General features: G+C 36.9%; 1 protein-coding gene across 3 annotated transcripts in view; it reads left to right on the top strand.

Moving 5' to 3' along the window:
* Positions 1-13,887, top strand: part of AKT3 (AKT serine/threonine kinase 3) — a 164,581-nt gene that overhangs the window by 68,961 nt on the left and 81,733 nt on the right. The gene's annotated exons all lie outside the window — the stretch shown is intronic.

Here is a 13,887-nt window from a genome sequence, read left to right as displayed (position 1 = left end):
AATAAAATAATTGTAGAGTTTGCTGAGATCTATTTAAGGTCATCCTATAAGTTAGTAGACTGCCTTTTGCATCAGAACTATTTTGGAGGCTAAGTCATTAAAAACTTTTCAGTAATTCAGATTAGGAAAAATATGTATGCTCATAGTGGAGAAACTGTGTCTCTTAGCAGAAAACCAGTAACAAACCTCATCCTCAGATTGGCTAGATAAATTTATATATCTTATCCAGGTCAGTCATCTTTCAGTTCCATCTTGTGGCTGGGACTTTGGGGTTCATAATTTATAGCTCTGCTTTAAAAGTTCTAAAGTGACTGAAAATAAGGCAAAAATTTTGTGCTAGTAAAATTGCAGGGTCCAGAATTTTGCATTTCTGCTTATCAGTCAAGCTTTCTTTTAATTCAGAGGACTGGAAAAACTTGAAGCAAAAGACTTTTTAACACCTCACTTGCCTGAATATTTATTGCAATTGTAATATCATAAAATCATGCAAAATAAAATGCTGTAAAATATGTATATTAAAATTGAACTGTATTATGATTCTTATGTGGGTGTTACGAGCAGTTTAATTCATTTTAAGGCAGTCAAATATTTTAGAAATATATAGAATCCTGAGGTTAAAAACTCTACTTTTTTTTTTTTTTTTTTTTTTTTTAGCTTCTATTACTTTAATTATAGTCTACAAATTTAAGAAAATACTTTACTGACCAAATTGTTCTTATCTTCTGGGCACTGTTTCTAGTATGGGAAGTATTGCACAGCTAACTCAATATCAATTTATATTGGGATCTCTGTGTTGCTAAGATTTTGTTAATATCATTAAATTGTAATAACTGCTTCACAAATACATGTCAGTGTTGTATTTCTATCTTTTTTCAAATTGTGAATTTCAAGTGATTTTTCAATTATTTGCTAGCGTACAGAGATTTGTACATAATCCTTACAGTTTACATATTTTTTTATCTATAATTTCTGTGTACATGTGTAAAGAAAATGTTGTCAGAATATATTCTGATACATATGTCAGAATATACTTTGCTTGTATAGAATGTGAAATTGTATTAGGGAAATTCTTGGTTCAGTACTGTGTCAGAACTATCGTGGCATCGTTGCTTAGAGATGCAGTTGATCTTAGAAATTTGAATCACTTGAACCTGATTTTCTAGCTTAACTGGAAAACAAGAATTGCAATCACATGGTAGACCAGCAGCCCAATTAATCAGTAGTTAATCTTACATAAGTTCATGCTGATGCCCCTTCTCCCTTGCACGTTTCTTGCCCCCAGCCAATTATTCCCCGTCTCTCCTTTGTGCTGATACGAGCTGTACGGTGAGCTGAAATTGTTTTGATCTCGTCAAAACCTATTTTCTTGGGGTGTGGTTTTGGTTAGATCATTTTGTAGACCTGCCTCAGCTGCGTGGATGCCAGTGCTGACGCAGTGGAGCCGGACATGGGATGCACTCCATGCTTCCTTTGCGAGTGTTCCTTACCCTCCCAAATGCACTGTTCTGGTAGTAGACTGTATTTAAGGTGAACCCAAGTGGCCAAGGACTGGGACTTTAATTCACCATCAATACTCCCTGGCTAGTACCAGATTTATGCTCGGTCAAAAATGCATAGCAATTAAAGGAAGAACCTGCCTATGTTGAATGTTTACTCCAGTTTCCTGAATGTGAGATTTTAATTTTTTAAGAAAAAGTGCTCACGCAAGTTTGGAGATGCCTCACAGCGTTCAAAGAGAGGCTGGCTTTTTCGAAAGGTGCTAGTAGGTGTTGGGTGCTGAATTGGTGGGAGAGTGGCTGGCATTGCCATGGTGCAAACCACTAGTTACGTGGTGATGTTACAGAATCCAGCTGGAACTGTAGATGCTGAATGTTTGAAAATCTGTTCCTGAACTCTTCTGAAAATGTGTTGTTGTGAGATGACTGATACTCTACTATAGGCCATTTGTGTCGTTAAATCCTTTTTTCGTAGTCCTTCCTTTGAAACCAAAGCCTAATCCAGTCTTTCTCTCCTCACTCTGCTTCTCTCTAACTCATGCCCCCCCCCATGTTTTGTCTCTGAAGCCCTTCTGTTCTCTTGTCATTTTTTTAAAATGTAGTTAGCAAAACTGTAATTTATTTGTTTATCATTGAATAATATTTTCAGTGTTCCTAAAATTGTGTAACTTTACAAATGATAATATTTTTCTTTCTTTCTTCTCAGTACTGCATACTTAAGCAGAGATTACATTAATTGCTCTTTAGTGGTTAATTTAAAACTAAACACAGTGTATGAGTATTGCAGGTTATTTCTGTAACTGTTTATTAATTCAAGTAATTCTTCACTGTATTTCATCTGGTGTTTCTCAGCTCACTGGCATAGCTTTGCCACTCTGAAATTCTTCACATTCTTAATAAACTTGAATAGTTCTACTGTCTTGCAGTATATGCCGTGGTGATCCCAGATCATTGTTGTATATATTAACTAAAAATGTTGCTAACAGAGAACTGTAGAGCATCACGGATTGAAATTTCACTATGTAATCCTATTTTGGTCTCTTCGTTTTATCTAGTTTCCTATTTCTGTTCTGTTCCACCATACAGCTTTCTTGTTCCACACAACTAGTCTTTCCTTAAACTTATTAAAAGCTTTTTAAAAGTTGAAATAAATTGTCAGTTAGTCTTTATCCATTTTATTTTCTTGACATTCTTAAAGAAATCCCATATGTATGATAGGCATGATTTTTCTACGCAAAGGCAGTGCTGCCTTGTTTATCTTATGTCAGTTTGCGTTATTTAAGTGTATGATTAAAAACAGAATTATACAGTTTTCTTCGATTACTATCCAGCCAATTGACTTGAAATTTTCAAGGTTTTTTTTTAACCTTTTTTGGTTCTTCTTGGGGGTGTGGGGTGTAATTCTCCATTTATAATCCTTCAGTTTAACTGTCATCATTGAAGGGTAGCCGGGTTTTGCCAGTAGTTTTCACCTCACTTACAATTTCTTAGTAATTGTGGATGTTTTCTGCCTAGTTCTGGGACTCCTTAGTACCTAGCAAGGTACTGCTCCAATATCTCCTCTTTGATCCAGAGACAGTGAAAGTATTTGTCTGTTACCTGAAGCAGATTTCTGTTGTCGTCTTCTGAGGTAAAGACCAATAGAAACCATTCTGGTTCTTTGCAAATACCATTATCCTCAGCTGCAGACTTCATTTTATGTCTGGTTAATTTTTCACCAAATTTTCATCTTTTATTTTGCTTGAGTTTTTAATTTCCCTTGCTTGGAAGGTCACTACATCTTATTTTGTGTAAGCAGTACTTCTAAGATTTATTAATTTTGTCATTTAACTACAGCGTTTCCTTTATTTAAAGAAGCCTCCATTTTCCCAGCTCTGCTCAACTGGTTCCTTGTGATTCCAGGATGACTTGGTGGCATGAGCAGGGTGAAAAGCTGGAAGTATGTGGTAAAGAGCAAGCAGGCCCTGAGGGTAGGATGGTATATTTTCCAAATTTTGAAGGTCCTTATGAATGAAGTGTTTGGCTTGCGAAGAAAAATACTGGAGAATACGATCCAGGAAGAAAATAGGGGTGGAGGTGGGGGAGTGGATTTGAAGTCTTTGTCTCCCTCCCGTGCCCCGTGCTGAAGTGCAGTTTCACCTTTAAGTTTACAGAGCAATTCCTTTCCCAAGTGCGATGGAACTGAAATATTTTGTGGTTACTGTTAAATCGTTCTTGAATTAATTCCTCTATGCTGCATGGATGAAAAGGAAAATACATCCCGCTCGTGCGTTTTAGAGCCAACAGTATCAAGGAGTATTAGTGTCAATAAATTACTTCTCTGAACTTTATTATGTGTGATATTTAGCCAGTTTGAGAGAAATAAAAAATCCTTGAAGTGGACACTATTTAAATTTGGGGGCATGGGATTTTCTGCAATTAACTAGATTGCTATGGTAGGCCAATATATTAAGCTCAGGCAGTTTTGCTGCTAATTACACACAACTTCTCTGGAGTATCGGATATTCAGATCCATTTTATGAATATGGTAGAGAGAATAACAACTGTAAAACAAAGCACTGTGCATGTAAGTGACTGTTAGCGTGTATTTCAGAAGGGATAAATGCTCACCATATGGTACAATTACTGTGTCCAAGTTTTCAAATTAGCTTCTCTCATCCTCCTTATTACTGTCTTTAAAAAGAGAGGAAAAAAACCCAACATGATTTATCTACTCTGCAGCAGAACTCTTGACGCAAAACAGCAGCCCAGTTCTGTCCAGTTTTTTTTTCCTAGCATAATAGAGGCTGTCGGACTTTTTTATACTAATTACTGTGTGAGCCTCAGATGAACCCCCTTCAATTCACAGGGCTTTGTTAAGGGAGGAGCTGTCAATGTGTCTGCCCGTTTGCAGCTGTGCTGTGGCTTTAGCTTGCTTAACATTATGCTGCTTTTTAGACTTGACAGAAGGGATTTTTTTTTTTTTTTTTTTTTTTTTTTTATTAAGGCAAAGCAGCCTTGTAGCGAAATGGTTTAAGCAGCTGCATTGTGGGGAAGCACAAAGAAGTTATTATTGTGTCTGTTTAGGGGGGTCGGATGGAGGGGGGAGATATTCGGCTGCTGTTGATGCCGATTGTTGACTTGCCATCTGCCAGATAGGGAGAAGAAAAAAATGACAGCTCCAGCAGGGTGTTCAAGAGGTTGTTTGGAGAGACGCATAAACATGTGCAGATGTCGAACTGAATAATGGCAAGAACTTGAGACGGTTTATGATGCTGCTGTTGTGTGTGCATATACAGAATGAATGTATGTGGAGATCTGGTTAGGAGGAGGGTACATATTAATTATCGTTGTCCCCCACCGCCTCCTTTACTTCTGTTAATTAGTTCAGGAGTTTAATATCTTCCCTCCCTCCGTTGTTTATTCCTAAAAAGAGCCTTTTCTTGTAGGGAAGAAAACTTCTGATTTCTCCGTGTGGTGGGTTTAAAAAAAAAAACAACACAACTTGATAAATTTGGTACTTGTGGAAGTAGAAAGAGTAATGCAGTTATTTCAGCCTCAGACATTTGGTAGACAGGTGCTATACAAGTTCTTACATAGCTTTGTCTGTCTACCTCCAGACTGATACATTGCATACCCCTACTATTGCATCCTGAGCTTTTCTTATGCAGAAAGTGCCAATCGGTGATTGTCTAGTATTATATAGTAGACAAGTAAATGCTAGGGGTTAGAATGAGATTAGCAACTAATTTTCTCTTTCGCTTGATCTTATTTTCAGTTCTTTCTCCAAAGGCAAGGAGCTGGTCAGGCATAACTTGTATTTTCCTGTTTGAGAGTTGCACATAAAGTAAATTTTGATTGCTCTATAGGAATATGGTTTTCTGTCTTCCACTAAAATCCTTTCTTATGTTTTGTTTGGTGATTTCTGCTGATTATGAGTTTCCAGGATAATGTGAAAGAAATGTGAAAAAGGATACAAGCATGGAGGGAAATTAAGTTAGCCCAAAAAGGCTAAAAGAAAGCATTGTCTTATCCAGGTGATCTCTTACTTTAAAGATAAAAATGGAAACTTTAAAATAATGATTTTTCATCTTAAATATTGTGTGCAAATTCAACATTCTGATATCTATATTGAACTGAAAAATGGAAGATGAAATAGTGGTTGAGGTCTCAGGCATGTCTTCCAGTTACCAGTATATATCAGAGCTTTTTGGTCAGTCACAGCGTGACTTAAATTTTATCTGAATGAACCTATCCACCCGTTCCCACCAACCCCTCACCAAAAGTGAAGGAACCCCTTTTCTTGTGTCTTCTGTCTTAGTTCTAATAAGCGTCAGGTCTGTAGGTCATTGATAACAATAACTACTGATGGGAGCATTTGATGTCCCCTTTTATCATCACCGTGGCTGTTGAAGAAGTCAGTTTTGGATTATGTCAGCTTAATTTTAACTGAAAATTCAGGTGTGGCTGCCTCCTACCCAAGTACCGATTTCTGCGTCGAAGCCTAGACAGAGGTCAACAGCACTGCAAATGGAGAATTGCTTTTTGCCTGTTAGTTGGGTTGTCGGTTCTCCTCCGCAGAATTGTGCCGTTTTCTGTGTTCTGTCATTGGTGGTGTGATGTCCAAGTTACTCCGGGTAGTGCTGCATTGCTGCTTATCGTGAAGCATTTCATGCAACCAAAGAGTTCTCCTGATGTGTACAGCAGTAATGGAGCTGTTCTTTCACCTCAAGCAGTTTGAGGAATGCTTCTGCATATCTCGGACTGATTGTTTGCAAGTGATGCGGGCTAAATGATAAAGCAAAAAGGTTGACTTTAGCGATGTGCTTGAGGAAGAAACATAGGTGAACAATGTTGGTGCTAGCCTTTTGGCACCTGGCAAGGTCTGGGGCTAGTAGCACACCTACTGACAAGAAGAAAGTTCAGAGGAGCTATTTTAAAATTATTGCAATGTGACAGTTTTAAAAGTGAGACAGTTTGCTTTGCGAAAACGTGCTAGTAAGTGTACCAGTTTTAAGAGGAGAAAGTCACATAATTTTTGACAACACATTAATCTGTCAAAGAAACTCAGCTGAATGATAATGCTATTGTCAAACTTATCATACTCTTTTGCAAACAATGGAAAGTTTGAGATTTCTTGTGTAAACTAGAGTTGGCTGTTTTACAAAAAGTTGTAAGCAGAGAATATTAAGATGATGTTTAGTTCACGTTAGCTACATGTAAAAAGCATTTAAAATTTAATCATCTGATTTAATACATACATTTGTACATTAATTTAAATTGCTGCTGTAGCTGACTGTCTTATTCAGTGTAACTTATAGATAAATATTTGTATGCTTGTCCTACTCTTAAAATATTTTCAAAACCTGAAAAAGATCCTCTGGTCTACTAGCACTTGATAAAAACAGAAGAAAGGAAAGTAATATTTTTTCTGTTATACAAAGTACCACTTGATGCAGGTAGTCCTATACAAAAAAATTTTAAATACTTAAAAGTACTGAGAATGTGAAGGTTTTTAGCTATTAAAAAAAATTATGTGAGGCAATATTCTGAAATGTTTTTTTGCGTTTACCACAAATACATCTCAATACTATTAAAAACTACAAAACTGCTTTGAGAAGCAGCTAAATAGTGTATCATTTTGGGCTTTGATCCTATAAAGCCTTATGCAAGAGAGAAATTTAAAAAATGTGAGCAGTGTCCTTAAATGTTCCTGGGATATAGACCTTGGTTTTCCATTCCTGAATAGCAGGCGTATTTAGAAAATACTGACCTCCTTTGTTGCTCAGGGATGCTGATGCAATACAGGACTCTGTTATTCCAGACAGCATGTGTTAATATCAACTTCTATTTAATTTATTTATTGTTCTAATTCTTATCCTTCAAGAATGAAGGGGAAGTGAGATTGATGTTGAAACTGGCAAGTTTTTCTTCCTGTTGGCTCAAAGTGGACATGGTAAAGGTCAATTCTCAATTTGTCAGGATGTCAGCTAACTCAGTGTTTCTGGTACGATTTTTTAAAAGGACAAAATTTTGTGCGTATGAAAATTGAATGTGTGCTGTGAACATTTATCTTCCATGAGATGCCAAAACACATCAGTAATTTTGTGTGGATATTGTAGATGCTCAATTTGAAAACTGCATTGACGTTTGAATAGCGGTATGTCTCTCTGTTACTGAATATTTTCCTCTCGGTTTTTAGATATTTTAGAGAAAAGATTATTAATGCAACAGGAAAGGGTTGAATAAACAGCAGGAGCTGAAGTACTGTTGCATTTATACAAGATAGGACACTGGCTCACTCCAGTAGTCGTAATGAAAAAATCAGGGTGGGTGGTGATTTGAACCCTAGTGAACCTCTAGCTGGAACACGTCTGTAGGTTGCACTCAGAGCCCGGGGGGAAGAAAACCCCACAGTAAGAGCAGGGAAAGACTTCCCATTGAGAAGCTTGGTCCTCCCTGTAGCTTTAGCTGCAGAGGTGCACGCTGAGACCCTGGAGAGCTGCTCTGTGGCTTCGCCCTGCCTGGTGACTCCACCTCTCCGCTTGGAATTACTCTGTTTTACTAGTAGGAGCCCTTGTCTTTGATCACTACCTACGACTGCTTCAGGAAAAAAGATCCTATTGTTTGCCTGCTCTTCAGTGCATCTTGGCTGGCATGGAGGAGAGGGTTGTCCCTGCTTTCCTCCCCCCTTGCTCAGCTGAGGAACTTCTAGAGCTTGTTCCCGAGGCTGCTTGCTGCCTTCTGCAAAATCTTAACATCTGTGTGGTTTTCACTGTTTTCTGGCCACACAGCTGTGAGTAGCTGAACATAAATTGGCCTGTCTTTATATCTGCACTGGATCATTGCGATGTCACGGACAGTGAAGCGCACTTGAACTTTCTCACCTTAATTCCGCAATTTGCAGGAAACTTAATGGAAGCTTAGCTGTGGTATAAGCCGATGCCCACGCATCGCATGAAATGCTTCCTGTTTCCCAGTTGTGACTGGAAAAATTCAGTTGTCTAACGTAAGTACAGGTGTGCTCAAAATGTCATGTAGCATTACTGGGAACTGTGGGAAAACAGTTAATATAAATAAATAATCACTGTTTCACAGTATAAAAGACAATCAAAAAGCATTAGTTCCAAATTCTGCTTTTCTTTGAACTGCCGGCAAATACTTGGGAGGGGGTATATAATAAAAAGCTTTTAAAAAGCTAAGGCACGTTAGGAAAAATCACAGTTTTATTTAATTTTTTGGTATGCAATAAGATTTTGGCAAATCTTTTGCATGACGTATAATTACGCATTTACATTAGATTGAAGGACCTCTATCAAATCCTGAGGACAGGTATACTTTTTAGTTTTTTTAAACATTTACTTTTTACAGTAGCTTTGAACTGTATTGCCAGTTTTTTATCATGAAATCAGAAGTAAGTAAATATTTAACAGAAGTGCTTTACATTTACTAGTGTCTACTGACTTAATCAAATAGTCTGCTGATGCTTCTAATCGTGTGTTAGGTAACACTGCCCTCAGAGGGCCAAGGTAAGGAAATTCAATCTCAAAACCACTGGCATTACTTCTGATATTTTATTTGACCTGACATTAATTACAGTTGTTTCTTTAAAGAAAAATTGCATATGGTTAAGTTGTTTTATTTACTTTTATATAATTTTGTTTAATGCTGTTAGATAAATTCAATTTTTCCCCCCTCTGTTTATTAAATGTTAGTGTAGGGGAATGGGAGTTTGATTTAACAAAAAAGTGCCTTACAAAAGAAAGAAAAAGAAAAAAAGAAGGGAGAACAATATTTGTATATTATTTCTATTAAATCCATTTTAGTAAATTGATGACACAGACTAGAGGCAGATTTCTGGTGTTCTCTGCTTGCAGGGGGGGTGGGTCCCTCCCCCCCCCCCCTTTTTTTTTTTTCTTCTTCCCTTAAATCTCACTTATGTCTGTGTGGCAGCTGTTGCTTCTTTTAAGGAAGCAAGTTTTTGAACTCAGGTTTCTGTTACTTATCAGCACTGTATATTAAAGACATTTCTTTCACACCTCTAAAACCATTTACATATTGAAAAATGTAGATGTTTTGCAAAAGTGATTTTTAAAAAGAAAAACAGTTTTTTAAATAATAAGATTAATTTTATATTACTGAATAATTTTTCAAGAATTGCTAAATTTCCATATGCTTAAGAATTACAAGTGGTGAGACTAACAATAGCAACCATCAAATCTGAGGTGAAGTATATGTTTGAAGAGAGAGTTGGAGTTCTGAGGTGAAGTAAAAAAATTGTGAACTTTGAGTGATACATTTGTCTAACACGGATTTGTTGACTACTCATGGTTTCTTAGAAAGCTCTTCTTTGTGCAGCTCCTCAGCAGTATCTAAACTACAAACATTGCATCACTAGAATAAACATGTTTGTGAAATATCCTGAAGGCAGGATTCTTGTTACTAGCTGTCAAAGGCAAAAAAGAAAAATCATTAAGGTTGCAGTACAGAGGCGAATACAGAGCCAGCCGCGAGGCTCATGTTCTAAACAAACCTTCATTAAGCATTCGTTGTTATTGTTGTTAGCCAGTGTATTATTAAATACAACATTAATTAAAGAGTTGCATGTTATGACGGTGCTTTTTGCATGAAGATCAGATTGCATTTTCATGTGCTTCAAGAATGTACTGCTGTTTTATTTCATCTTTTGGGTGTATTCTCTTGGTAGTTATTAAAAAAGCAGACCCCAACAACCTAAAACTGATTCTAAATTTGTATTTTGTTGTGTGTGTATGTATTTATTGTCTGTATGTATCTATGAGATATATATTCTAGTGCCCCTTTTCTCAAGTAGCTGTAAAAACTTTGACTAGAATTAAAATGATGTAGGAATTACTTGGCTTTCTTTGCTGCAGTGGTTGAAATTAGAGACCTCTTCTTACTGTCTAATAAACAGATCCTAAAAGAACATGTTTTTCAACTTAGAAGGGTGTAAATTTAAGCAAAATAATAATTTAGCCTACATTAACTCAGCAGGAAGTCGGGTACAAAGTGATTAATTCTCTATGGCAGATCCACTGCTTTCTTGAGTACTGCAGCTCAATTTCATTAAATTGTCAGGATATCTTGTGGTTTTGTTAGCCTGCCTGGACTTCCTCTTTCTCATGGAATTTCTTTTCACTTGAGTTAATGAATTTCAGATGTAAATTTCCTGTTATTTGCTTGTGTTGAGGTATTTGATAAACATACACTTCAGATATCTTTAAAGTAATTTAATATTGCTCATACTGTAAAATATACCTTTTTTTTTTTTTAACGCGAGGTTGGTAAGTTAGAAGGCATGTGGAAGTGTTTTTTCTTTTCAAATACTCTGCTGTGTTTTAGTATTTTTTGTATGGAGGATTTCTCTCTCAAAGCAGTTCAGTAAGCATATGTCTATTAAGAAGTATGGACTAAAATGTTTTTCTATCTTTAAGCAGATTATGTAGAAGGAATGCACTTATAAGAGAGCACCTAGAGTGCATCTTGAGAGCCATTAAACCACTTGAGCAGCTAAGTGAACTGTTCACTGATACCACTGTTTACTTTAGTCTTCAAAAGTGTTCACCCATTTGTTAATTAAATTACAAAATAAATAAAGGGCAGATGATAAATATTCATGTATAGGCCTTGAAGAGGGATTGGAATATTGGTCATTTCAAGACAAAACTAGGGGTTTTTTTTGTATGTGTGTTTGTATAGATGTCTTGAAAAAGTAGTCTGACCTTGATTCATGTTGGGGAACCATTTAGGAGAAACATTCTTCAAAGAAATATGTCTATGAAAGAAATATAGGGATCCTTACGAAGCCATAGGGTTTTGCAATTGCTTTTAAATTGCATGTCCTGTGTCTGGCTATAGTTTGCAGGGTGAAGACAGAGGCACAGCTGTGTTCATGGATAAACTGGTATCTATACGTCATTCAATATTTATATCTTCTTGTGATTAGCTTTTGTCCAAAGTTGCGAGCTCTCTTCAGAGAAGCTTGGAAGTGCTAGTCATACTCTTCTAATGTTTTTTCTCCAGGCAGAACATCAGCTGCCTAACTCAGTGGATGATAAAAAATCTGTTTGGTTTTCCGATTAATAGACTCGGAGTACCTCGTAGAAGCCAAATGCAATCTAAAGTGTTGTCCTAAGAGGAGAAGAGGGAGTAAGTGATCAGGGAAATGTGTGCTGGGTCTCTAAGGGCACCTGCTAGAACGGTCTCCTTTTCTACAGGTTTCGTTTTGGAGAGTGTGTATGTAAGGAAGTGAAGGCTTCTGTTCTTTCCTGAAGTGACTAATGAGTGTACTTACCCTATCAGCTCTGATTCTTAGAGCAGAGTCTGCTTATCTCCCTGTCCAGTTTATTCCTTACGGAAAGGAGGACTCTCTTTGAAACCTGAACCGTTGGATGGTAGACCTGTTTTAGGCATGTTGGTATTCTCTCCATGCTATCCTTGAACTCTTCTTCAGTAGTTTTAGGTGCCTGCCTTCCAGTTCACACACCTTCTAGATAAGACTAAGATCTTGATAGGTTTTAAACCTAGTAGCAGGCACTTTCCCTCGTAAACAGTCACTTACCGTAACAAATAAATAAGATATACCTTATTAGAATTGTATAGAAGATTCTCTTTATGGTCTGTTTAACTTTAAGAAAGCAACTAGGATGTTAATATTTTTAAAACTGATATTGAATGATCTGATACGTAAGGTTTTGTTTTGGCTTCAACTTCTGAGTCCATGCAGATTTTGGCAAATTTGTCACAGGGCATATTTTAAACGTTCTTAACGTACGAGTCACATCTTTACTTAGGCCTATGATTATTTCGTTTTCAAGTATTCAGCAAACTTAATCCAAGAAATGTCTTTACCTTCTCATGTAATGATGATGCACTTTTTCACTGGTGTTGGTATTAAAGCTACACATTTGTTTTCCCATACTGCACTTGTATTTCTTCTCCAACTTACAAATATCTCATACCTGGTTTTTTGTTTTGTTTTGTTTTTTTATTGTTTGCTTTTATGTTAGCTGGGATTTCCCACTGAGAAATCAGTTCAGACTGGCAGTGTCAGTAGGGATGTTCTCAGCTGAACTAGCACCAGAGATCTGAGATAGAAAGATCTGAGTCAATACAAATAAAACTAGCGCTATATCTGCTCTATTAATTTTGTGGACAAAATAAGTAACACTTTGACTTCTTCAATTTTCTTTCTACTTATATGAAAATGTCTAGATAACAAAATCAAGCAGGTACCCTGCTACCTAGAAGCAGGACTAAATAGGAGGAGGGCCAGGAAACATAAGTCAGCACAAATAGCCTGGTGTTCATTTTTCTCACCCTTTTCTCTTCTCCATCTCCTACTCCCAACCCCGCTTCTCTGCTTAAATACGTGTTGAAAATTGGAAATGTTAATGGCTGCAGTTAGATTTTTAGGCCATGGGCATCGTCAAAATCCTTACAAGTTGTGATCAAGTTCAGCAAGGCCGTATTAACAATTCCCATGATGAACTTCAGTAAGAATTAGTTGATTGCTCTGATGAAAAGGTGAAGATGCGATTAATGAATTTTTAGATTAGCCTTTAATGGAGTAATCTCCGTGTCAGATGGATGTAAACTTCTTTCTGGTCTTTGAATTGTCCAAAAGCTACACAGCTACAGTTAACAGGGTGCTGAGGTGGTAAATGGCACCTAAGGGCTGGGCTTAGCCCAGGGCCAGTGCAGCCCCTGGACTGGTCAGTTCTGAGCATTTTGCAAACGGTGAGAAGTCGTAGGCACAGTTGGAAATTCTGCACTGTTACATACACTTGTTTTCTTAAAATGTTCACTTGTATAATGATGAAACAGTGACTTATTTAAAGTCTTAGTAGGTACTTGTACATACGTTATTTACTTTGCAGAGTTGATAGAAGTCAAAGACGGGGAAAGTTGGGCAGATCTAAACTCACCTGTACTTAACTGAGTAATTGCACTTTAAAAATGAAATTGTTGCTGAGATTTTGGTGTGGCATTGTAAAGTATAATGCTATTAAAGAGATTTTTCACCCTTAAATAGCAAATAAGTGGCATTAATTAAGCTATCGTGTCTTTGCTGACCTGTTCTGTATGTTTCTGGTCCTGAATACCTCATGGCTAGCAGAATCTTCTGCTCAGACTGGGGTAGGGGGAAGGTGGAGGTGGTGGGTTTATTGGTGGACTTACCTCTTAAAAGGTAATTGGCTTCTATTTTTTCTTTTTTATTCCTTTTGCTTTCAGATATATTTGTTAAGTATATTTTGCGTAGGTTCTCCCATTACCCCCGATCTTGTGTTACCTTAGTGTATGTTTTGAGGAAATTAATGGTTTTTGCTTTGGCTCAGCAGGATAAATGTTCTACCTTGTAGTAGTTTAGATTTCATTTTGTTCTTAAAAG

This window comes from Aptenodytes patagonicus, chromosome 3 (assembly GCF_965638725.1).
Source record: "Aptenodytes patagonicus chromosome 3, bAptPat1.pri.cur, whole genome shotgun sequence".
Lineage (NCBI taxonomy): Eukaryota > Metazoa > Chordata > Aves > Sphenisciformes > Spheniscidae > Aptenodytes > Aptenodytes patagonicus.
The sequence above is the reverse complement of the archived record's forward strand: the minus strand, read 5'-3'. Positions and strand labels throughout refer to the sequence as shown.